Here is a 25,426-nt window from a genome sequence, read left to right as displayed (position 1 = left end):
TAAAAAAAGAGGGAAATAAATTTGTAACTTCTAAACCCCTACGCCGATTAGAATGAAGTTTCACATGCTCAAAGAGGAAGTGTAGTCGAGTTTAAGTTTTGAAGTTGGACCTCATGACCCCACCACAAGCGGGACCAGAGGTTTCCAAAGTAGGACACCTCGGGTATGTTCAATTTTTAAAATGATCCTAATTCTTCGTTTGTGTTCCGATTACATATACAGAATCTCCTCATCGAGCACTATATAAAACCTCGTCGTAGCTATCAATCCCTTATAGTTTAGGAGATATTCGAATTTGAAAATTTAATTTTCAAAATTTTTACCCACCCTACACCAATTTTTTGGTGACCGCGGTTCCAAATATTCTCCATTTTTCTTTTATAGGATTAACAATAGATCTATATATCAAATAAAGAAAGAAATGTTTAAAAATCATGATTGAGTCTAAAGTTACATGCATTTGAATATAAAAAAATTAAAAAGGCCATTTTTTGCAATTTTTTGGGAAAAAAAGTACTTTTATTCTTTTTAAGTTATCTAAAAATTTTCTAAAAGGATGTATAATGAATTTGTACTTTTTGAAAAGCCTACTTTACCCTAAATATTTTAAATGAAAAAAAAATTTATAATTTTTGATACCGACGGGATCAGGTCCATTCAAAAAAGGCCTATTTTTTATGTAAAATTCAACTTTAGGGCAAAAATTCTCAAACCGCATACTCGATATCAAAATATAGTAACCTATTTTAGATGGCCCAATAAGTTCTTAATTATTTTGTAAAGGGTTCCGATAACCTTACCCCTATTATGGATATTATAGCCAAAAAACAAAAAAATCCCATTTTTGGGATTTTTCAAGATTTTTTTGGGAATTGCGGGATACTTGATAACAAGTTTCAAAATTTGTTTTTATTTTTCCATTTTAAATAGAAAAATCTACATAACTGTGAAATTTCATTAAAAAATATTCATAAATAAAAATTTTATTTCAATTTAAAAAATTTGTATCTATGCAAAATTCAATAAAAAGCATTTTTTGTCATATTTTCAAAAAAGTGTCCCATGAATTTTTTAATTGTCAAAAGCTAAATACATTTTTGAAAAGTAGAAATAGAAATTCTCTATCCATTGATATATAACATGGCTACCTTATGTTTTTTACGTGTCAAATAAAATAGGGAAAACTATACAACTCGCTGAGAATTTACCTAGCACTGTTAATATATTTAAATTGTTAAGTAAATTTTAAAAAAATAATCACTTTTTTGCATTTAAAAGACTACAGTTTATTTAAAGGAAATAAACCATCGTTGTTAAAAGGTAAAAATGTAACAATTCATTTCAGAAGTGGGACTGCTATACAATAAGCAATAATGATGTTTGAGGAGCTAAATTTGAAACAACTCAAGAAAGAATTAAGTAAATATTGACATCGGAACTTTCGAATTCTAGAATAAAGAAGTGAAAGTCCGTAGCCGTATAACAACAGCTTGGATTCAAACACACTGTTAGCTGCTATGATGGAAAAATTCAAAGAAACAAACGAGAAATTTCAAGAAACTTCTAGAATAAAAAACGAAAAACTGTTAGCAAAAGTTAAAACTGAAATTCAAGAAAATTCTAGAGCCAGCAATGAAAACCTGTTAGCTGAAGTTCAAGAAAGTAATAGAGTCAACAACGAGAAAATGTTAGCTGAAGTTCAAGAATGTTGTAGAGCCAACAACGAGAAACTATTGACTGAAGTTAAAAAAGTCAAAAAAAATTTCAAGAAAGAGCCACAAATGCGAAACTTTAGAAAATTTCGCAGTGGATAGCCTTGAACTGAAAGTCAGCAAATTTTATAAAAAGCTGTCAGATCTAGAGAATGGTGTCGATAAAAAACTGACGATCTAGAAATAAAGGCGAATAATCTTCAATGCCAAGATGTACCGACACGAATTGTTCTAGAAAACACTAGTTGATCAAAGGCCCCTACTTTCGATGGCAGCATTCGCATTGGCATAAGAGACCTCAAAGATAATCTCTGCGCAGCAAATATGCGATGAGCCAGATGGTGAATGCTGTAGAGGCAGTTAAGAAGGCATTATATGATAAGCGGAGAAGGTCCCGAATCAAGTGTTATAACTTCGGTAATGTCATTCAAATTCAGCGTAACTACAAAGCTCCAATTAAGATAAATAAATGGCAAGGAAGAAACTGGAATGATGAAAAACACGGTAATTTGGACACTCTATCGGACTCTATGAAGATTTATAAATCATATTGGGCCCTGTGGAACAGTCTACACTTGATAAATGACTGCCTAGGCCGAATATGGGAAAGTGGTGACTGCAAATCGGAGAGAAATCTAATTGTGGTGCCATCCTCTAAAATCAAAAAAAGTAATGAAGCAGTTCCATGAGGGCCCCAGGGGTGGTATCTCAGTCCGACAAAAACTATAGAAATGATAAAGCAACTTTTCTATTGGGTTGGATGTCAACAAGCTATTGGCAATTGGTTAGCAAATTGTCAAAAATGCAGCATTACAACTAGGATGGCCTATTTGAGCGGATAGCGATGAATGATGAATCTGAGCGCAGGCGGATTAAAATACGTAACAACAAAATTAAAGCCAGATACAATCGAGCTGTGAACTCTCAAGGATTTAACGAAGACCAGCTTGTACTGTTGTATAACCCACAACGCACAGAGGGGCGAATCAAAATTTTTTGGAAATAAATCTGGTATTTCTAAACGGCTGGTCCGATCGGGATAGAATTTAACGTGGGAGTAGCAATGGAGCATTCGAGTTGAAGATATTAAAATGGGGCATACAAATGATCCATAGGCGACGCTCTGGGGGCTCAAAGTAGGGTACCTTCGACATGTAAAATTTTTAAACAAGTGCAATTTTTTTTTCCTATCCGAGCGCAAGACCTAGCCCTCGGCTAGGTCTTGAAAAAACATGCTTGTGTGTGCTATTTATCTCTTATAATTTCCGAGTTATAGGCAAATTGAAATTGATTTTGCCATACCTTGGTCCGCTTTTTTAAAAAATATGGGTAGTACTTTTGGACCGAATAGACTCGAATTTTTTTTTTTAGTTAGACATTTTTTTTGTTAGATTTCAGAGCAATATCAATTATGGATCCAAAAATAAACGATTTTCAATTTAAGTATTTTGGGCAAAAAGGTGATTTTTTAATTAAAAAAAACTTTCTTTAAGAACATATAACAATTTTATATTTGTCTGAAAGACATCTCTACGGAGAAAATTCGATATAAAACACATGTCCTATTCTTCGAATATGTCGCGGAATTTGACCCATTTTTTTTTATCAAAAATTCATATTTGTGCCACATGTAATAAAAGCCCCAAGCTGGGATCAGAAAACCAAAGCAGCTTTCGAAACCTTGATGTGTTCCCTATTTATCGCCAAAGTATTTTCCCAGCCCTGAAGGAAATGTGGACCCTATAGGCAAAATTGAAAAGCTACCATTTTTGGGATTTTCGCTCCAATTTTTAGGAATTGCGGGATTGCCTTTGACCTTTTGACAAGTTTTTTTACACCTTGTTATTTAGAATGACAAACTTAAAAAACTTTGAAAATTTCATTGAGTTTCGTTAATAAATAAAGATTTTAATACATATTACATAATCATTGAGTTTCTAAAACTAAAATTTATATCAAAATTTTAATAGGATTGCAAATATTAGGAACTATTTGATCCACATTTGTTCCGAGCTAAATTTTTTTGTTTAGATAAGTTAATTTTTGGTCTTACAAAAAAATTCCAAGTCAATATATCAATTAGATTAAAAAATATGCCACTTTAAATCTCCGTCCCTCAAAAATATAACAAGATGGAACAATATGCAATACAGAATGCAAGGCAATAGACATACTGATAGTTTGGTTAGCATTTGTATGAGAAATCAACTTACATCGCAGCCAGCAGAGGCACCACTTATACATAATGTAAACTAGAAACCAAATTATTCGATTTTATGAGAGAAATTACACATGGAATTAAAGCCAAGAAATAATATTCAAAAAATATAAAATTTTATGTTGAAATCTTTTTATTTTTCTAATGCAACGCATGCAATTCTTTTTGTTATCAAAAATATTTATAAAAGTAAATCCTTTTGTATTTTACCAAAGTTTTATAAAACAAAATTTCCATACAAAATTCTTTTTTAAAATATTTGATAAAATTAGTTTATATTCTTCGAAGTATAACAGTAAAGTTCTGTTTAACTTACCGATTTTCAAGTTAAATTCTTTTTTTTTATTTCAATTTAAATTCTAATTCCCAAAACTAATTCAATTGACACATTTTTTGAAAAACAAATTTCTTTTTTAATATTTTCAATGTCATTTGCACAAAAACAACAATTGTTTATATGAAAAAAAAAAACTAAAACAATACTGCTAACATTTATTCATACTAATTTTACTTAGAATTTTATATAATTTTTTTTTTGTTTTTATCAGAAACCTTAAGAGGAGTTTTCTTAGGAAAAAAAAATAAACAGGAAGTTGTTATGTTTGTGCATCTGTGTGCAATAAACATCCTGCTGTTGCTGCTGCTGCCGAGTAGTACCTTTTTAATTTACACAACAAAATCTCTTCATCTACTGAGTTAAGTGTTTTAGTTGTTGTTTTTATTTGTTATTTTATTTATCTTTTTCTTGCAGTTCCTCGTTGCTCCTCAGTTTATCCCATTTGTAAATAAAGATTTTTTTTGTATTTTTATTTTTTCTTTTTTTTTTTGTTGAAAATGTTGATAAAATTTATAAAGAAATCTGCTTGGTAGCTGGTTTATATAGTGTGAGAGCTTAAAGAGCAAATATACACAAAACTCACGTGTGTGAGAATACTTTAAGTCATTGCAGGCACCACGAAATAAACACATACAATAAATATACAGACATACATATGAGGAAAATCAAAAATTTTGAATTTTTTTTTGGAAAATATTTAAATATTTCTTTTATTATGTTACAAACTGCATTCCGTAGTTGAATTCACATATACTTAATCATGTCAAAACTGTTTAAAAAATTTAAAATTTTTTTTTTATCATTTTCATGCCACCATATAATTTTCTGACACAAACGATTACAAGAATTATTTATAGCCTAAACAAATGTCAAAATTGTAATGACTCTAAATAATGTTAGATGATATCAGCAAGTTAGAAACCGCGAGTTTAAATATCTGATTAATGAAAAACTTTTGTATTTCTTTTTAATTTTAAAATGATCATAATTTAAGGAGATGAATGGTTAGCAACAATTTCGCACTCAGTTGTTTTTTTGGTGTAGTCTAGCGATTTGTGTTACTGATTCTTTTTTTTATGAAACACAAACTTTAAATAGTTTCAATGATTCTCCAAAATCTTTTGATTTTACTCATATGTACAAACGTACCTATACGTATACGTAATATAGATATATTTGCTCAAAGTTACAGTGAGTGGTAAAAGGAACATTTGATATATATTTTACAGGCAAGACCAACTCAGTTTTCATAAGGATTCTTATAGAAACTTCTAATGAAGAATTGTTAGAGTATGATGCAGTTTTTGTTTTCAGCCGGCAAAGGTCTGCTTCCTTTAAAATAATCTTTACCACAGAGCTATCTTGTGACTTTGTTTCTTCTACAGCTTCTAATACAGGATTCGACGAGATAAACGCTACGGCTCTCGTCCGGCTAACGACTTATAATTATAAAGAAAATGAAACGGATGCAATCCAAGGAGATGAATTCATTGGCTTAGGACTAGCTACTGAGTATAATCCAACGAAATAAATGCTTCGGCTACTGCTAATGGATGAAATCCAAGGTGATAAATTCTTCAGCTCTCGTCGGCTAACAACAATTAGCTAATGGATACAATCCAACGAGGTAAATTCTTCGACTCTCGGTCAGCTAACTACGGAATTTAACTACGATATTAGCACGAAGTAAAACTTAAGCCTCCTCTAACCGGTAGCAAGGTATAAATGGTTCGGGGCATCGCACAGTGGAGCTTGCAAAAATCAATATTTTCATGAGCCAATAAAAATTTTGAATAAAGATACTTTACAGGTAATTGTCTAATAATTTAATATATGCTACTCTTATTACAATCAGATTTTTTGTTCAGAAGATATAGCCCTTCAAAGTTGACTGGTTTTCAGTGTTAAAAAAACAGACAATTTTTAAGTAATTTGTCCGCTCTCAGATATAGTATCTCGAAAACATTTTGATTCTATTGATATATATATTTATTAAGAAAATAATAAAGTTTGCTCCAGGTCAATCGATATTTACCAACTATCCATTTTTTCAATATTTCTCAACATTGATGGAAAATATAAAAAAACTATAGATCTCTATAGTTAATATATTTTCAAAATAAGTTCTTGGATTATTAATTTAATTAATGCAAAAATTTCTAGCTGCCCTTTTTTGGCTCATTTTTTAGCTAGAGGTAAACTTTGGAAAAAGGACGTGGTTACAAAAAACTGTTGCATGCATTTTTGGGCAATTTATGACATATAACTGAGAAATCTCAGTAGATATACGTTCTTTTATGAATTCAGAGAAATATTTTATAATAAATTTAAAAAAAATATATTAAATCTTTTCTGGAATAATTTTAAATCATAAAAGTTTTTCTTCCCATGAAATTGATTTTTCCACATATTTCAACTTTGTTAACACATAAGTAGGCACCTTAAAGGCCTAGATTCATTTTCAAGCACTCATCTCATTGGTTGATCACAAGGCAACAAAATCGACAAAATTTTAGAGGCTTTTTTGATGTATTGTGTAGTGCAAATATGGTCCAATTTTTAATTCTATGGAAAGGTTTTTAAAAAAAAATTAAGTAAAATTGTTATTTTTTTTTAGACGTTTCTCCACATAATTAATGATTACTCAAAAACCGTTAGTCCGATAACGTTAAGGTAAGCTTTGGCAAATTTTAATTTACATATCTTTTAATGTGTTTATATATTGCGTTTTAATAGGCTAAGTAGTTTCGGAGTTATAATAACAAATTAAAGGAAAAAAAATATTTTTATATGAAAATAGCAAATTTTTTTGTTTTAAAAAACTCATGAAAAATCGAAAACGGCAGAAATTGTTCAGGTTTATTACTGTAGCTGAAAGCCATATATAATAGCAACAAAACCAAATATAGATCATAAAAATCGATTGATTCTTTTCGAATTTATCTACTAACTAAGTAAATTCGCTCATTTTCACAAAATTTTAGTATATTGTTTGATACTCATAAAATTATGTAGTTAATGTTCTTCTTTTGAATGATTGAATTTTGAAAACCTTTTCCCAAGCTATGTACAAATTTTCACATATATATTGCGTTTTAATCTGCTCATTAGTTTCGGAGTTATAAAACACCGTCCGACAAATAGTGAAAAAATTCGTTAGAAACAAACCGGATGATATACGTCTAAAACTATAAATTTAATGGAGAAAAACTGTGTTTTCAGTTTTTCATTTCGTGATCCTGTTGTCCTTTTTTAAGGACTTCACATTTTCAAAGAAGTACATTTTTCAAAAAATATTTAAAAATACTGCTGCTATTCCAACAATGACAAATTGTTTGTCAGAAGAACAAGAAGAGTTGTAAAATATTTTGTATTATCTTTATTTTATCCTGTAGGGATCAAAATATGTCAAAAATTACCTTTGAAATGTTTATCCTTTAATATCCTTTAAGATTGCCAATAAATTACTTTTAAAAAAATAGTGCGTTAAAGACCCAAATATTCTATACTAAATGTCAAAATTTCATGCTTTATATATATAAAGGTCAAATTAAAATATAAAAAAAAAATTTATTAGTATAGAAAAAAGTTTTATTAAAGCGCACCATAGTAGGGGAGCTATATTGGGCTGTTGTTTGCAACATGCAAAAATAGTGTCCCAACACCCACCTTAAAGTATACCAATCTGCTCAGAATCTCTTTCTGAGTCGTCTAAGCGATGTCCGTCCGTCTGTCCGTCCATCCATGTAAACATTGTAATCAAACTACAGGTCACAGGTTCAAAGATAATTCGACTAAATTTGGCACAAACCTCTATATATTGCCCCAAGGACAAAGGCTATTGAATTTGGTTAGAAACAGCCCATTATTTATTTAGTTTTATGTAAGCCGAACTCTCACGACCAAATTTCGTGACGATCGGTCAACAATATCCCATAGCTCCCATATAAGCAACATTCTCGAAAATGTCATTAATATATATGGGGGATTTCATGTCAAGTGAACCAACTTTTGAAATCGATGTCTTCCGATTTGCACCAAGGTTAGCTCTATTGGATAGTAACTCAGACACAATTTTTCAACAACATCGGTCGAGAACTCTCTGAGTTATAGGGGGTAAAATTTTGACAATTTGGTCAAACAGGGGTTTTTTCTTATCCATGTAACTTATTACCTATTGTTCTTAGCAAAATGTGTCCCAAATAGTATAGATAGCTATTTCTTCGATCTTTCGAAAAAAAATATTTAAAAAAAAAAATAAAAAATGTTTAATATTTTTTTTCCGAAATCAAAAACTTTTTTGACTTTTTTTTAAAATACGCCCTTTTTTTTTCTTAAAATAAAGTTTAGATATTTTCCTTGAACACCTACTTGGTCGCTTAGTGGGATGCGAGTGGGATATCTATCAAAATAAATATTTTGTAACTCAAAACATAAAATTTTTGACTTTTTTTGCAAAATCAATGGACCCTTTTTTAATCTTTTTTTTTACTATCCAATAGAGCTAACCTTGGTGCAAATTTCATCCCGATCGGAAGACATCGATTTCAAAAGTTGGTTTACTTGACATGAAATGCCCCATATAAATCTCTGAAATATGTCAGTATCCAAGCAAAATTCAATACAAATATGTTTCATATATTCGCAATTCATCCAAATTTTGTGAGATTGGTCCATAATTAGTCACAGCTCCCATATAATAAGGCCCACTATCGAAAATGTGTGTATTCAAATAAGATTCATTTCAGTTGTTTATTAAAAAGTCTTCTTTGTTGCTTTTCACAACGGATTTTGTTATATTTTTTTCGAATGAAATATTAAAATAAAATATAAAAAAAATCAAATAATTCAAATTTAAAATATTTTTTAACACTTAAATAGTTAAGATAAAAGAATGAAATTTTGGCATGTGGTATTCAATATTTGGATCTTTAACTCACTATTTTTTAAAAAATAAATATTTGGAAATCTAAAAGGATATTCAAGGATAAAAATTTGAAAGGACATTTTTGACTTCTTTTGATCCTTACAGGTTAAAGTAAAAATAATACGAAATATTCTATAACTCTTTTTGATCATTTGACTCCAAGTCTGACATAGTAGGATGATCGGAAGTATTTTAAAACATTTTTTTAAAAATATACTCCTCTTTAAATTTTAAGTCCTTTTAAAAGGAAACAGGATTACGAAATGAAAAACTGAAAACGCAGTTTTTCTTCATTTAATTTATTGTTTCAGACGTATGTCATCCGGTTCGTGTCTAATATTGAGTGTCGTACGATGATATAGAGCTGTGAACAATATCATTTTAATAACTTAAATTTACATCATTTTGCAAGAACGTAAGTCACAAAACTGTTGTCATACTTTTGTAGTTTACTGTTTAGCCAGCGTTAAGCAAACAGAAAGCAGATGAGCATTAAGGCACAAAGAATGAAATGTAAGCAAAAGACAAGAGAGCAATGGAGCGTGTGTCATATACTTTAGTTTATATTTTCAAACAGACAGACACATACATATTATTTTATACCTTCTTCTTGTTGCATGCAACAACTACAAATACTTACTTTACATTTTTATTATTTTTATAAAAGAAGGTGGCTAAAAAAAAATATGCTCAACCAAGACTCAAGCACACAAAACAACTACAATACTTTCTTAAGCACATAGTAGAGAAATATAACTGAGGGGGAGAAAAGCAGTAGCGAAAACCTTATAAAATTGTTGCTGTAGCTTCTTTTTACTATTTTGTAGCTGTATTAAACTAAGAAGTAGTAGTAGTAGTACTAGCTGTAGTTGATTTAGCAAAAAGCTTATGTGAAATGTAGCTGACCTAAGCTTTAAAATAAACATGCATAGTCAGAGTATATAAATACATATATTTTGTTGTTTATATGACGCTTTATATGTGTTTGTATGAAAAAAAAAAATGAAACTAAATGATCAAGAAAACAAAACTTGTAAATATAGCCAGCAAAACATACACTGTATACAAACATAGGACCATAAGTATGAGTATGTAAAATGTGGCTGTAAATATTAAAAAATACTGTGATATAGACTTCATCGTTTTCATACGTAACAAATACGAGGTCAAACTTAAAATAATGATAAATTTTTAACATTTAAAAAGAGGTAAAACTGTCCTCTATATAAGCAAAATAAAAATATGTTTAACAGTTTAAAATTCTGTCCTAATGTTATACTAGACGTATCATTAATATTATTTTAGAGGTTAGGTTAAAAAATTGCCTATAAATTTAGCAATTATAAACAGATTATTAAAATGTTTAAAGTATATGAATGCTCAGACTCCAAGCAATTTTTATTTTTAATAAAATATTTAGTTTGAATAAATTTTTCATTAAAAACTATAATTTTGTTTTGAAATTTTAAACTTTTTTTAATTCAATTAATTTCAATGCCAACAAAACTATTCAATAAATGACAATTTTTATTAGGAATTTATAACTTGAAGTTCTAGCTTTCATATGGCATCAACAGCTTCAAAATCTCTCGATCACTCCAAGTAATTTATATTTACAATAAAATATTTAGTTTGCATGAATTTTTCATTAAAAATTATAATTTTCTTATGAAGTTTTAATGTTTTTTTAAATCAACGAATTTAAATATAAACAAAACTTTTCAAAAAATTACCACTGATATTAGGAATTTATAACTTAAAGTTTTAGCTTTCATACGGCATCAACAACTTCAAAATCAATCGATATTTGTCATAGTTGTACAAAAAGAAATATTTTTATTATACTAGACGTATGATTGATATTTAATTAGAGGTTAGGCAGGAAAGTTGCGCATAACTTAAGCAAATAGAAACAGATTCTTAAAAAGTTTAAAGCATATCGAGCCCTTAGCGCCAAATTATCGTAAGCGACATTTTTAAAATGTTTGTTTTATTGCAGAAATTAAAATTTTATGGACCGACTGATGTTTTAACGTTCTCAGAATATCAAAATTGTTAATAACGTCAAAAATATAGAGGGTAAGATTTTATCGTAAGTCATGTTTATATTTTACAGTAAACAAATTTTATCGTAAGCGACACACAGTGGTGTAGAAAAAAAAGAGGGAAATAAATCTGTAACTTCTAAATGGTTAGATTGGTTTGAATGAAATTTCACGTGTGCAAAGAAGAAATGTTGTCGAGTTTAAGTTTTGAACGTGGAGCTCATGGGCTCACCAGAGGCGCGACCAAGGGCCCTCAAAGTAGGACACCTCGGGTATGTTACATTTTTAAAACGATATTATTTCTTGGTTTGAGTTCCGATTTCAAAAACATCAATTATCTATTATAGCTTAGGAGATATTCGCATTTGAAAATTAAATTTTCAACATTTTTACCCACCCTACTCCAGTTCTTTGATAACAGCGTATCCAAATATTTCCCGATTCTCCCCAGTTTTCCTTTATTGGACTAACAACGCATATATGTATCAAATGCAAAAAGAACTGTTTAAAAATAATGACTAAGTCCAAAGTTATATGTATTCGAATTTAAAAAAATTTTAAAAAGCAATTTTTCGGTATTTTTTTGGGAAAAAAACTTTTTTTCTTTTTAAGTTATCGCAAAAAATTTCTAAGAGGATGTATAAGGAATTTATACTTTCTGAAAGCTTAGTCTTCATAAAATATTTTAAAGGAAAACCAATTTCAAAATTGTTATTACCGAGGGGACCAGGTCCTTTCAAAAACCACCTATTTTTTATGTAAAATAAAATTTTAGGCCAAAAATTCTCAAATCGCGTATCCGATATTAAAATATAGTAACCGATTATAGGTGGCTCAATATGTTTCTAACTATTTTGTAAAGGGTCCCAATAATCCCGACCCTGGTGTGGATATTATAGCCAAAAAACTAAAAATTACCATTTTTGGAATTTTTCAACACTTTTTTGGGAATTGCGGGATTGCTGATAATAAATTTCAAAATTTGTTTTTATTTTTCCATTTTAAATAGAAAAATCTACATAACTGTGATATTTCATTAAAAACTATTCATAAATAAAAATTTTATTTCAATTTGAAAAATTTGTATCTATGCAAAAATTCAATAAAAAAATTTTTTTGTCATATTTTTCTATAAAATATTCCATGAATTTTTAATTGTCTAAAGTTATAAATATTTTTGAAAAATAGATAAATAGCTTGAACGAAATTATATTATATCGCATCATAAGATTTTTAATTCTATGTATAAATTTCAAAATAATCAAAAAAAACCTTCTCCTGTGAAATTTGTGTTTTGTCGCTTACGATAATTTGGCGCTAAGGGGTCGATATAGAAGCTAAAACTGTAAGCATTTTATATATATAATAAAATATTTAGTTTGAATGATTTTTTTTATATTAAAAACTATAATTTTTTTATAAAATTTCAAACTTTTTGTAACCGGTTGTGAATTCAATGCGTTGAATACTTTGGACCAGCTATCAGACCCCCTGCTTAGGACATATACGTGTTAAAATATCTAGTTACGTAGCTAGTTATGTAACTAGTTGTCGCCCTAAATGATATGTAATATCACTAGATAGGGACAGACTAATAGTACTGCTGGGATGTTTCGACCTTTTATAAAATATTCTCAGACTGCTCTCTTATATTATAATAATACACACACTTAAATTTATAAACTTCTATATGTCTGCATATAAGACAAACAACAACAAAACTAACATAAATGTCTTGATGATAAAGTGCAACAATATTTCTCATGTACAATGTTTTTTTTCTCCTGCTTTCATCTTTGAAACACTGCAAAAATGGATGGATATTTTCTTGTCCTTTTTATACCAGTTTAAGCTTTAAAGCATGTTTTGTATTGTAGAAAAGCAAATGTTTAGTTGTTATAAAACTATATTTATATTTATAAATTTTTTTTCTTGTTAGTTTTACTTGTTTATTTTGTTCATATTGTTTTTTTCTTTCTTTTATTTCTTGTCATTTTTGTTCAGTATTATTATTTCAAGGGTGTGGGATAAATGTGTCTATTTACATGTGCTAAAGCAACCTGTCACATTCTTAAGTCTATAAAGATCAAAACAATAAATGTTTATTTTGTTCTTTTCTTTATATTTTTTTTTGTGTATTTTATATATTTTTTCATGTTTTGTATTCAACTACTCAAATCTTGTGAAATATATGGTTTTATTTGTTGCATTAGTAGTTCATAGTTATAGTTCTAGTTCATATGTAAGAGTTGTTTAAAATTGTAACAATTTAAAAGAAACTGTATTTTTTCAAGCATAAAAAAATTTACATTTTTATTTTCAGATTTAAGAAAAATGCCATGATTTTAAGTAAAAGTATTTAATATATTATTTTTTGCTTGTTTGTAAATAAAAAGAAAGGCTTTTATGGAAATGTGCAACAGTCTGTTTTGATTGTGATGTAGTTTAAAGATCTTTTGAATTTTAAATGGTATACAAATCATTTTGTAGAGTTTAAAGAAAGTTAAATTTACCTTATAATAAAAAGAGTTTTGTATTGTACTTTACTTAAAAACATTTCGTAACTAAATATTTCTATGTGATATTATAAAAAGTTTTAACCTTTGAAACAATATAAATGTATTCAAAGTATTGGCCATTGTTAGCTATGAAAAAAACTATGAAAATTGTTAGCTCTTGAAAAAAATATTGGCTCCGAGCCAACAGAACTGCTTATATTTGGAGGCCAGGAACGAATCAAGCCAATATTGGATATATTGTTCCAATGTGAGGCGTATCACAGAGAGTTTTCTGCTTCGATAGAAACAAATAGTAGTTGGCCGGGGCAAGGTTTGTACCATAGAATAAATACATAGAAGGGAAGGCTCTCCTGCAATGTCATTTAAAAAATTAAGCAAAATTACTCCCATTTAACATATGGATGTGTTAGAAGCTAAAAGGCATAGAATAAACGCATAGAACGGATGGAGAGAGTAAAAACTACTCTCTTTACACACATACGGGATATACCAAATCAAAATACATGCAATACATTCTCATGAATTAGGTTTTTGCCAACAGACTTAGGTTTTTGGCTCTCAGTTACCTATCTAGTTGTTGTCTATGCTAAAAGGCCTAACAAAGTAAAAATTAGAGTAAATTAGTGTTGTTTGAAAAATATATTTCCAAAATTTATAAAACGAAAATAATGGTTGTAGTCACTTCTCAAGAATTAAATTAAGTAATAGAAGAACAAAATAAGTTTCTAAGAGTTCAGAACTAATTAGATAGTAATATGTAGAACAAAATTATGAAATTTTCGAAAAGTAGAGTTAGGTCTTTTAGCTTCTGACAATTATATACATATATGTTTTACAATACCCAAATACATGGCAATACATTTCCATGAATTAGGTTTTTGACAACAGATTTAGGTTTTTGGGCTCTCAGTTGCATATCTAGTTGTCATCTATGGTCTGGGCTATAAAGGGGGTGAGGCAAAACTTCTCTATCACTTCATTCAAAAAAGTTTTTAACAGTTACTTATTTCAATACTCGTTTCAAACGAATCAGATGTGTTGGGTAAAGGTTTCCTGTTCAGCAGCTCATAATACATAGGACCCTTTTGGTCTAACCAAATGCAGAGAAATAACTTAGCGGCATGGATATTTGGCTTCGGGTTATCGTAAAGGATCCATTTTTTTTTTCGCAAGTAATGATTTGGTGCAAAAATAATTTTCGTTTATAGCGTTCACTTTCAATACCAAATTTTCCTATATTTGGTTGAATCCTGCTGCTTGAAAACATTTTGAAATTGCTGATTGAGTAGCTTTCAATGATTTTGCAAGCTTTTGTTGAGTTTGACAACATTCTTCAGGGACTATTAACTCCAAATCTTGTTATTTCTTAGATAATCTGGTCATAATCCGTGTCAAAATCACCACTATGGAACCGCAAAACCATGAAATACATTAACCATAAGCTTCGGTGGGCAATTGTTGTACTTCAGCTGCACTTTTTTTCAAATTAGATAAAGAAAGCAAAACATTTCACAAATGACGTTTTGTTGGCGCAAAATTGTACATTTTTGGAAGCAAAAAAACTCTGTTGTTCGATAACTAAGTGAGAATAAATAACAGATATGTAGCCTTCAAAATGACATATAAGTTATTAAAAACAGAATCCACTTTCAAAATAAATTTTTTCAAAATAAATAAGTAAACGTTTTAAGGAAAAACTTGTGTTAACGATTTTTCGATCTCACTCCTTAAGTAATAAATGAGAATAAATGACAGATATGTAGCCTCCAAAATGACATATAAGTTATTAAAAACAAAAACCGCATTCAAAATATGCGCCACCTAATTCAATAACGCATTTCTAAGTCATACAGAAAATAATAAAAAAAAATTTCAAAATAAATAAATTACTTAGTGCCATTAAATTCAAACACTTTAAAGTTTTTTAAAATCTCTTTCCAATTCCTTAAGTTATGGGCAATTTTCCAAACTAACCTCTAATTAAATATCAATCATACGTCTAATATAATAAAAATATTTATTTTTGTATAACTATGGCAAATACTAATAGATTTTGAAGCGGTTGATACCATATGATAACTAAAGCTTTAACTTATAAATTCCTAATATCAGTAGTTAAAAGATTTGTTTATATTTAAATTAGTTGATTTAAAAACTCTTTGAAATTTCATAATAAAATTCTAGTTTTTAATGAAAACTTTATTCAAACTAAATCTTTTACTGTAAATATAAATTACATACGGTCTAGCGTTATAGCGTTCATATACTTAACATTTTTTAAAAATCTGTTTCCAGTTACTTAAGTTATGGACAATTTTCCAACCTAACCTCTAATTAAATATTAATCATACGTCTAGTATAATAAAAATGTTTATTTTTATACAACTATGATATATCGATCTATTGATTTTGATGCTATTGTTGCCATATGAAAGCTAAAACTTTAAATTATAAATTCCTAATATCAGTGGTGATCTTTTGAAAAGTTTTTTTTATATTTAAAGTCGTTGAATTGAAAACAGTTTGACATTTCATAACAAAATAAATGTTTTTAATGAAAAATGTATGCAAACAAAATTTTTTATTTTAAATACAAATTGCTTAGAGTCTTAGCTTTTATATGCTTTAAAGTTTTTAAAAATCTGTTTATTTTTGCTTAAGTTATGCGCAATCTTCCAATCTAACCTCTAATTAGATATCAATCATACGTCTAGTATAATTCAAATATTTATTTTTGTATAACTATGACAAATATCAATAGCTTTTGAAGCTGTTGATGCCATATGAAAGCTTAGACTTTAAATTATAAATTCATAATATCGTTGGTAATTTTCTCAAAAGTTTTGTCCATATTTAAATTAGTTGATTTAAAAAATCTTTGAAATTTCATAATAAAATTCTAGTTTTTAATGAAAACTCGATTCAAACTAAATTTTTATTGTAAATATAAATTACATACTGTCTTAGCGTTCATATACTTAAAATTTTTTAAAAATCTATTTCCAGTTACTTAAATTATGGACAATTTTCCAACCTAACCACTAATTTAATATCAATCATACGTCTAGTATAATAAAAATGTTTATTTTTATACAACTATGATATATCGATTGATTTTGACGCTGTTGTTGCCATATGAAAGCTAAACCTTTAAATTATAAATTCCTAATATCAGTGCTGATCTTTTGAAAAGTTTTGTTTATATTTAAAGTCGTTGATTTAAAAACAGTTTGAAATTTCATAACAAAATTAAACTTTTTAATGAAAAATATATGCAAACTAAATCTTTTATTTTAAATACAAATTACTTGGAGTCTTAGCTTTTATATGCTTTAAAGTTTTTAAAAATCTGTTCCTATTTGCTTAAGTTATGCGCAATCTTCCAATCTAACCTCTAATTAAATATCAATCATACGTCTAGTATAATTAAAATATTTATTTTTGTATAACTACGGCAAATATCGATGGATTTTGAAGCTGTTGATGTCATATGAAAGCTAAAACTTTAATATTTAATAAAACTAAGGAATTTATTTTCATTAAGATCATGTAGTTCGTAGTGTTTCTATTTTTATATTTTTTTAAATAATTAAAAAAAACAACAATGTTACCTAATTGAAATTCAATAGAGTAATTTTAAACACTTAAAAATATACCTTAAATAGTAATAAAAGTACAAACATATTGAATTTTTAAGGCCATAAATAATTTTATAGCCAAGTCTGCTAAAAACTCCAGAAAACATAAATAATTCCAGCACTTAAAGCGCTGAAAAGGCTGCTTTAATAATCAGCAGTATAAGCATGAAACAAGCAGAAAACTACACAAGATACCCTTGTACATATAGGAAACACTTAAATGTTTTAATGATTTCATGAGTATTTAATCACACCTTCCACAGGTTAACAACCTACTTAGAAAACATTAAAATTATAGAACAAGCCTTACAGCAGCCTCAACTCTAGACTACTCCAGCCAGAGGAAGCTGAATATTAAAAGAAATAAAGAATTTTTAGTAGTTTTATGAATAGAATGCTCACACTGCTAAAGAAAAACCATCAATGCCTAAATGTTTTTAAACATACATACACATAAACATTTATGGGTGTATGTGTGAAAGGAAATAAAACTCATGCAGACTCTTAAACACAAAAAACGCGTTAAATGTTTTAACTGCTTTTCTCTTGCTTAAACTATTAACAAAAAAAAAGAAAGAAAATATGATGAATGATGTTGAAGAGGATTATAACGATTAATGTAAACGAGTATTTATGGCTGTATATGAGTTTGAAAAAAACCCGGAAGTTTATAAAATAAGATGACATCACAAAAAACCATTGAAGTAGAAAAACGCACACAAAACCCAGGAAAATCAAAACAACAGCAGCAGCACTAACAGAAACAAAAAATTTATTTGAAAAACAAAAACTGTGGAATCAACAATATTTAACAAACAAGTGGTTGCTGTGTATACACAGGATACAAAAAAACATAATAAGATATAAACCAACAACACCAAAAAAAGAAAAAAATGGAAAAATAAACCTTTTAGTTTATGTTTCAGTTTGTGTTTGACTTTTATATTGCCATATATAGTAGGGTGGATCAAAACTAACTTCAAAAAAATGTGCCACCATTAAAAATCATCCAATTTTACTAAACTTGTCAGAATTTAGGAGTTTTATTTTTCCCGTCAGAAAGTAAAACTCATTTTATGTAAAGTGTGTTTTTTTTCTTAAACAAATAGATTACTACGCACATTACACCGTCCGACAAATAGAGAAAAAATTTGTTAGACAGGAACCGGATGATATACGTCTGAAACTATAAATTTAATGGAGAAAAACTGTGTTTTCAGTTTTTCATTTCCTAATAATGTGTCCTTTTTTAAGGACTTCAAAGTTTCAAAGAAGTACATTTTTCAAAAAATATTTAAAAATACTCCTGCTATTCCAACAATGACGAATTGTATGTCAAAGGAACAAGAAGAGTTGTAAAATATTTTGCATTATCTTTATTTTATCCTGTAAGGATCAAAATATGTCAAAAATGTAAAGAACCAAATATTCTATACTAAATGTCAAAATTTCATCCTTTATATATACAAAGGTCAAATTAAAATATAAAAAAAAAATTTATTAGTATCCAAAAAAATTTATTAAGAAAAGAGCTTGTTTATAAACTACACCACCATAGTGGGGGAGGTATAATGGGTTAGGGCTGTTGTTTGCAACATACAAAAATATTGTCACAGCACCCACCTTAAAGTATACCAATTTGCTCAGGATCACTTTCTGAGTCGACGAAGCGATGTCCGTCGGTCTGTCCGTCCATCCATTCAAAGGCTATTGAATTTGGTTAGAATCAGCCCATTACCCAGCAAAAAATATTCTGGATTTGGAAGCAATAAATATGATAACTGCATCTTATACTGCTACATTAATTGCATCCTAAAATTATTGACTTACAAAAATGATTTTGGAAGGCTATATTAAGCTATTCGTATAGGTGGTGAAGATCTTAGAAAAAATCAGCGCTTCTTATTAGGCAATCACTGGGTCTGTAAGATTTTATTGCTTCTCAGCAGCTTTAAAATCTATATGCACAATTGTTTGCACATATTTAATTCGATGAAGTCAGGTTAATTTTAAAGCTGTGAAATATGTTATTTTGGATTCCTTATTTAGAGCCTCTACGCGAGGAATCACATATAAAAATCATGTAATCTTTCATGCGAAGTGGTAGCAATATACAAGTGCTCTCTGCCTTACAAACCTGCTTCCGAGGAAGCACCATTTTTTGCTGGGTATTTATCCTAGCCCTCATACAATTGGCCTATTTCAAAATAGTTAAGCTCTCATAAACATCTTAATTACAAACATATTCAAACCAAATTCAGCACAATTAAGTTTTATGTAAGCCGAACTCCCACAACAATTTCATGACGACCGGGCAGCAATATTCTATAGCTCCCAGATAAGCAATATTCTCGAAACTGTCATTAATATACATAAATCTGTGAAATATGTCAGTATCCAAACAAAATTTAACACAAATATGTTTCATATAAGGCCCACTACCGAAAATGTGTGTATTCAAATAATATTCAACACAAATAAGTTTCATATCAAAAGAAAACTCTTTATAATCATATACCACGTGTAGGGTATGATAAGGTCGGGCTATACCATTTTACTTGTTTATTAAAAAGTCTTCTTCGTTGCTTTTCACAACGGATTTTGTTTTATTTTTTTCGAATGAAATATTAAAATAAAATATAAAAATAATAATTCAAATTTAAAATATTTTTTAACACTTAAGTAGTTAAGATAGAAGGATGAAATTTTGGCATGTGGTATTCAATATTTGGATCTTTAACTCATTATTTTTAAAAAAAAAAAATATTGGAAATCTAAAAGGATATTCAAGGATAAAAATTTGAAAGGAAATTTTTGACATCTTTTGATCCTTACAGTATAAAACAAAAATAATACGAAATATTTTACAACCCTTCTTGATAATATGACATCAAATTTGACATAGTAGGATGATCAGAAGTATTTTAGAACCTTTTTTAAAAATGTACTCCTCTGAAAATTTGAAGTCCTTTTAAAAGGAAACAGGATCACGAAATAAAAAACTGAAAACGCAGTTTTTCTCCATTTCATTTATTGTTTCAGACGTTTATCATCCAGATCGTGTCAAATATTGAGCGTCGTACGGTGTTATATCAGATAAACTCAATACAGAAATATATTGAAAAAATGTAGAAAATAAACAAAAAGAGTTTTATTTTCTGACGGGAAAAATAAAACTCCTCAAATAAGTTTTATTTTCTGATGATAACTGTGGATTTGATAGCATTTTTTTAATCTATTGGTATATAACAGTATAGAGAGTTTTTATGGTCTATGCAGAGCCTCTACGCGAGGAATCCCATATAAAAATCATGTAATCTTTCATGCGAAGTGGTAGCAGTATACAAGTGCTCTGTGCCTTGTATACTGCTACCATAAGAGCTTTAAAAAATCTAGAAAGTAAAAATTAAAATGCTACTTTAATGTACAGTAAAAGGAAAAAGTAATAAAAATTTTAATAAATTCTTAAAAAACAGGACACATTTCTCATACACTTTTTCCAAAAAAATATGAAATTTTTAGTTTAGTTGCACAGTGGCGCCAATTGAGGATTTTCGTTGCAAAAATAATAACTTTTGAAGCAAACGAGATAATCAAAAAATGTAAAAGGCATGTGATAGATAATTGATCAGCCTATGAAATGAGTATTTCAAAGGGATTGGGCGCCTATTAGTTACCTACTTATGGGTTAGCAAATTTGAAATTTATGCAAAAATCAAGTTTATGGGAAGTAAAATAAAATATTTTTTAAAATTTTAGATTTTTTTTGTTATTTTTAAAGGCTTTTATGATTTCAAATTATTCCAGAAAATATTAAAATTTTTTTAAAAAAAAAAAAATTTAATTCTTTGTAAAATATTCCAGAAAGATTTAAAATTTTTTAAAATTTATATTAAAATTTTTTGCAAAATATTCCTCACAATGCGTAAAATAAGGTATATCTATTGGGTTTTCACTGTTATATGTCATAAATTGCCCAAAGAGCATACAACATTTTTTTGGAATCATGTCTTTTTTGAAAATTTTACCTCTAGCAAAAAATGGGACAAAGACGGGCAGCTGGACGCTTTTGTATTAGGTAAAGGAATAATCAAAGAACTTATTTTGAGAATATGGCAAATATATAAATTTATAATTTTTTATATTCCATCAAATTTGAGAAATATTGAAAAAATGGATAGTTGGTAAATATTGGTAAAGACTTGGACAAATCAAGCAGCTGATCAAGCAGAACAATTTTTTTTAATATATTCTTAATTAAGACATCTGTCAATAGAATCAACAAGATTGACGAGGCGGTTTTCGAGTCATCTGTTTTTTGAACACTTAAAATCAGTCAAATTTGGAGGGCTATATCTTCTGAACGAAAAATCTGATTTTAATAAGAATAGCTTATTTGAAATCATTGAAAAATTTCTTGTAAAAGCGGATTATTCAATATTTTATAGGGGCATATGAAATTTTTGTTTTTTGCAACCTCACTTTTTCTACAGGCGCCACTGTGCATTGGTGAAAACTTTTACATAATAAAGTTCCTTTAAATCGTATATGGTTTTGTTATTAATACAACCAAAACCCTACGAATCTATTTAGTCCCCGAATAGTTGCATTATTTATGTTGGAATTATTATTTGTTACACTCTAAACACTAACAACTATACTTACATGCTCATAAAGCATTGTAGAGGTAACACAAAATTGTGGCTGTTTTTAACCAACATTTATATACACAAACACACATTATAACATCTCCACTCAGTTTTGGTTTTATTGTATATAAGTTTGTTAAAGTACAGTAAAGTTAAGAAGTATAAATGTTTCGAAGTTGTTTTCATTTACAGTTTTTCTTTTCATTCTTCCCCCCTCATATTTTACTTTCTTTGCATACAACACACTTTTTTTGGTATGTGTTTCAAGTGTTTACATGTCTAAAATTCACAAGATAATTGCAATAATGAAAAAGGATACATTGACACCAGTGCAGCCACAAAGTATGCAATTTAAAATGTTTATATGTCTTTACACAAGCAAAAACAAACGAACATACTTGCATATGTGTAGGCATGTGTTTGTTAGTATAAATGTGCATTGAAATTCTTGCACTTGAATGGTTTGTCGGTGTTTTGTTGTGCAGCAACAGCAACAACAACAAGTAGATTTTAAAATAAAATACACACATTTAATGTCTGTTTGTATTGTAAAATTATTTCTATAGATTGTTTTTGTTCATGGCACTTAAATCTTTTATGTTTATTGTAGTTGTACATTAGAACGGCACGTTATATTAATAACACAAGGCAACGAAATCGAAAAACTTGTAAAGTCTTTTAAAACCACTACATAATTTTGATGTATTGAGGCGCCAGTAGTACAAATATTGTCCAAATTTTAAATTCTATGGAGAGGGTTTTTGTTAAAAATTTTTTTATATAAAACTATACATTTTTTTTAGACATTTCACCACATAATAAATGATAACTCAAAACTCCGATGTTATGAAAATAAACTTAGAAAAGTTGAGATTTACATTAAATTTAATCGGTTTATATATTGCGTTTCAATTTTCTCAGTAGTTTCGGAGTTATAAAAACAAATTGAAGAAAAAAATATATTTTTTACATGAAAATAGCTAATTTTTTTTGTTTTAGAAAATCATGAAAAATCGAATAAGGCAGAAATTGTTCATATTTATTACTTTGTCGCAAAAGCCACATGTAATAGGAACAAAATGAGATATCGATCATAAAAATCGAAGGATTCTCTTCGATTTTATGCACAATTAAGTGTATTCACTCATTTTCACAAAATTTTAGTTTTTTGTTTGATACATACTAACCAACCCTCTAACAAAAGTCTTAATTTTACTTAAAAATTTAAAAAAAAAATCGCTCTATAGAATTGAAAAATTTTACAATTTTTGTACTTAGGTATTCATGGTGCATCAAATTTATCTAGTGGTTATTCAAGCCTTTTTTTGCTGTTCACCTGTATTATCTGTGATTAAGAAAACTTAATTTTTGAGTTTTTTTTGGTTGAGGCGCTCTAATATAGACACATATAATATGTGCAAGTAAATATGGTCATATAAATTGTTGTTTCAATTCGTATAAGTAATATTTTATTTATCATATGTCCCGTAGTCCAACGAGGTCTAACCAGTTAAACAAAGTTTTAAATAATAATAACAACCAGTATATCAATTTTAATTTAAATTTAAATTAAATTGAAACAAGTTTATTCGGCTGTGCTGAATCTTATATAACCTTCACCAAAGTATATTTAAAGATAAAAATTTAAAATATTTTTTGGTAAAATGTAAAATGTTGGGTGAAAAAATAGTTTGTTGCTGCAAATATATTTTGTTTAATGAAACAAAACAAAGGTAAAAAAATATTGGGGGAAAAAATTAGGGTTAAATTAGGTTACAATGGCGTACAGTGTCGCTCCTAGAATAAGACCCCTTTCACACTAGGCAATTTTCTTCTCCTTAACCCGACATTACCTCTGTCATCTACAAACACAAGAGACTTGCGCAACTAAATTGCCTAGTGTGAAAGGGGTCTAAGTGAGGTTGCAAAAATCAAAAATTTCATGTGCCCCTAAAAAATATTGAATAAGCCTATATTACAGGAGATTGTCCAACGATATGTTGGGTTGACTGATTTTCAGTGTTATAAAAATAGACCATCTTTAGGTAATTTTGTCCGTTTTCACATACAGTATCTTGAAAACTATGTAACGGATCGTCATTACTTTTAATTCTGTTTAAAAATAAATTTTTAAAAAAAAAAATTTAAATCTTTTCTGGAATAATTTTAAATCTAAAAAAAGAATATTTTGTTTACCATGCAATTGATTTTTCCACAAATTTCAACTTTCTAACCCAAGAGTAGGCGCCTAAAAGGCGTAAAACCTTTTTCAAACACACATTTCATAGGTTTGCCAATTACACAGTGCAACATGATTTTGATCTTGAAGAAGAAGTTTTTTTGATTTTATATTTGCACAATTTTTGTTCTTTATGACAAGGGCTACAACTTTGCCTCAGAGAGTTATTCAAAATTCCAAACTGTTTGCAAGATATGAACCTGAGAAAATAACCACTTTTTTTGCAAAAATTACACCAAGACCCCAAATATTTGGGGGCCCATAAAAAAAGGGCTTGACTTTGGACAAAACTGGGAAACACGGGTCTTTTGTTTTTGGTCTTTTATCACGTAGTGGTGTCCGTATATGGTTATATTTCCATGACTCAAAAAATTACATATCGAGGGACTATATTCTATCTTTGATTTTCATGAAAATGACTTGATGGTAAAATGTTCAGTAAAACATCCCTCATCTATGGTGTGAATTTCATAACGAACATATTTAGTTTTTGCTGTTAGATTTGAAATTTTCTTATTTCTCTATCTTATACAATGAAATTTTTCCAAAACCCGCTATCTTTTCAAATATTTTTTTGGAATAACTTGTTCTTGCAATACATGTTTTCTTACTAGTTTTTGCATGATGAATATGAATTTTACATTTTTCAATCATTTATCAAAATAGCGAAAACCAATTCTGAATTGAATTATTTTACCTTTTTGTTTTTGGAAAATATAAGGTCCATTGAATACAATTAAATGGTTTAAATTTTAAAGTGTCACCATCATGGTTGTGGCTACCAAAACCGCAACCATTATTTATCTAAAGCTCCATTTTGCTGCGGATAATAATAAAGTTGTTGAACAGAAGTTCTTAGAGAAGATATAGATTAAATTTTAAAATCATTCTATATAATTGCCAACCGATTAAGTTAGAATTACTAGAGAAGTCAGGAAGACTGTTCAAATTCACAATGAGATCGTAAAAAAGGCGTTTGATGCTGAATATTTAAATTATGATTTCTTTAATAATTACAATGATGAAAAACTTGTTTTTTTATTCCATTAGACCAGGACGAGTAACGAACGATCCTACTGTGTGTAATTTAAGATATTTTATATGCTCCAGATGATACCATAAAATATAAATTAAATTTTGAT

At 28.5% G+C, this 25,426-nt stretch overlaps 1 protein-coding gene across 5 annotated transcripts in view; it reads right to left on the bottom strand.

The window, feature by feature from the left end:
- Window positions 1-25,426, bottom strand: part of bru1 (bruno 1) — a 403,554-nt gene that overhangs the window by 287,935 nt on the left and 90,193 nt on the right. The window lies entirely within an intron of this gene.

The sequence above is a fragment of the Calliphora vicina genome, chromosome 2, assembly GCF_958450345.1.
Source record: "Calliphora vicina chromosome 2, idCalVici1.1, whole genome shotgun sequence".
NCBI classification, from domain to species: domain Eukaryota; kingdom Metazoa; phylum Arthropoda; class Insecta; order Diptera; family Calliphoridae; genus Calliphora; species Calliphora vicina.
The sequence above is the reverse complement of the archived record's forward strand: the minus strand, read 5'-3'. Positions and strand labels throughout refer to the sequence as shown.